This window comes from Drosophila subpulchrella, unplaced genomic scaffold (assembly GCF_014743375.2).
Source record: "Drosophila subpulchrella strain 33 F10 #4 breed RU33 unplaced genomic scaffold, RU_Dsub_v1.1 Primary Assembly Seq95, whole genome shotgun sequence".
In the NCBI taxonomy this organism is placed as follows: domain Eukaryota; kingdom Metazoa; phylum Arthropoda; class Insecta; order Diptera; family Drosophilidae; genus Drosophila; species Drosophila subpulchrella.
Window position 1 is genome coordinate 1 of NW_023665729.1, and position 2,500 is coordinate 2,500.

The 2,500-nt window shown below is 38.0% G+C and overlaps 1 pseudogene; it reads right to left on the reverse strand.

Moving 5' to 3' along the window:
• LOC119562796 overlaps positions 1-2,500 on the reverse strand; it is a pseudogene marked incomplete at its 3' end in the record, with an annotated part of 2,635 nt that continues 135 nt past the window's right edge.

A 2,500-nucleotide genomic window follows, 5' to 3' on the forward strand; every position in this document is an offset into this window, starting at 1 on the left:
ACTCCCGCCGTTGACCCGCGCTTACTTGAATTTCTTCACTTTGACATTCAGAGCACTGGGCAGAAATCACATTGTGTCAACACCCGCTAGGGCCATCACAATGCTTTGTTTTAATTAGACAGTCGGATTCCCCAAGTCCGTGCCAGTTCTGAATTGATTGTTAATTGATAATCGTTATAATTAATAAGAACTAATTGGTTTAACCCAATTAGTATTCTTAAAAATTTTAGCAAGAAAGTTCCACAATTGGCTACGTAACTAAACTATCCGGGGAACAACGTGACCAACATAAATGCCAGACACTCTATTTACCCAGAACGAGCACATAAACCATGTTATTGTTTCCCAATCAAGCCCGACTATCTCAATCTTCAGAGCCAATCCTTATCCCGAAGTTACGGATCTAATTTGCCGACTTCCCTTACCTACATTATTCTATCGACTAGAGACTCTTCACCTTGGAGACCAGCTGCGGATATTGGTACGGCCTGTTGAGAAGTTTGCGTGTCCCCACCATAAATTTTCAAGGTCCGAGGAGAAAATATCGACACAACAGTATATGTCATGCTCTTCTAGCCCATCTACCATATCTCTCTGCGAAAGACTTCCATGGTAGTACGGCTATAAAACAGAAAAGAAAACTCTTCCGATATCTCTCGACGGCTTCTTTATGGTCGTTCCTGTTGCCAGGATGAGCACGAGGCCCATATTTAATAACAAACGGATACTCAACAGGTTACGGAATTGGAACCGTATTCCCTTTCGTTCAAAATTATTCAAGTATATTAATTAGCTTGATTTATATAATATAATTATATTTGTATGGCATTTGTGTTTTACTTGAAAATTTTCGGCTTTCGCCTTGAACTTAGGACCGACTAACTCGTGATCAACCACTGTTCACACGAAACCCTTCTCCACTTCAGTCCTCCAAGGTCTCATTCGATTATTTGCTACTACCACCAAGATCTGTACCAATGGCAGCTCCATGCAGGCTTACGCCAAACACTTCTACGCATACCATTGTACCTTCCTACTCACTAAAGTTTCAAAATTTATATCACAAGTAATATAAATCATCTACTTTAGCGGTAATGTATAGGTATACAACTTAAGCGCCATCCATTTTAAGGGCTAGTTGCTTCGGCAGGTGAGTTGTTACACACTCCTTAGCGGATTTCGACTTCCATGATCACCGTCCTGCTGTTTTAAGCAACCAACGCCTTTCATGGTATCTGCATGAGTTGTTAATTTGGGCACCGTAACATTACGTTTGGTTCATCCCACAGCGCCAGTTCTGCTTACCAAAAGTGGCCCACTGGGCACATTATATCATAACCTTGAACTTCATATCAAGAAAGTTAAGGTTCTTACCCATTTAAAGTTTGAGAATAGGTTAAGATCGTTTCGACCCTAAGGCCTCTAATCATTCGCTTTACCAGATAAGATTATTTTATATAACATTAAAATGCACCAGCTATCCTGAGGGAAACTTCGGAAGGAACCAGCTACTAGATGGTTCGATTGGTCTTTCGCCCCTATACTCAATTCTGACAATCGATTTGCACGTCAGAACTGTTTCGGTCTTCCATCAGGGTTTCCCCTGACTTCAACCTGATCAAGTATAGTTCACCATCTTTCGGGTCACAGCATATATGCTCAAGGTACGTTCCAGTTAGAGGCATAAATAATATAAATATCATTATACATAACTATATAGAACGCCCCGGGATTGTGTTAATTAGCTATAAATAGTTAAAAAACTAATCCCATTATTAGTCAAGTTAATTACGCTATTAGGTTTATATCCCAATAACTTGCACATATGTTAGACTCCTTGGTCCGTGTTTCAAGACGGGTCCCGAAGGTATCCTGAATCTTTCGCATTGTTAATCATACAAGTGCATATAATAAACACAAAAATCAATGATAATTATGCCATTATATAATTCCGAAAAATTAACGCACTGTATTCATATAAATCTATCAGCACTTTATCAAATTAATAACATTTATTCTGTGTTAAAATGCAAGCAAATTAATTTGAATAAACTATAAGTTATATTTTATGATAAATTTTGTATGCTAATAGATTACAATGTCCTTATATGGAAAAAATGCACACTATTATCATAATATTGTTTAAATATTACAATTTTAATGATGAATTTTCCATAACGGATATTCAGGTTCATCGGGCTTAACCTCTAAGCAGTTTCACGTACTGTTTAACTCTCTATTCAGAGTTCTTTTCAACTTTCCCTCACGGTACTTGTTTACTATCGGTCTCATGGTTATATTTAGTTTTAGATGGAGTTTACCACCCACTTAGTGCTGCACTATCAAGCAACACGACTCTTTGGAAACATCATCTAGTAATCATTAACGTTATACGGGCCTGGCACCCTCTATGGGTAAATGGCCTCATTTAAGAAGGACTTAAATCGTTAATTTCTCATACTAGAATATTGACGCTCCATACACTGCATCTCACATTTGC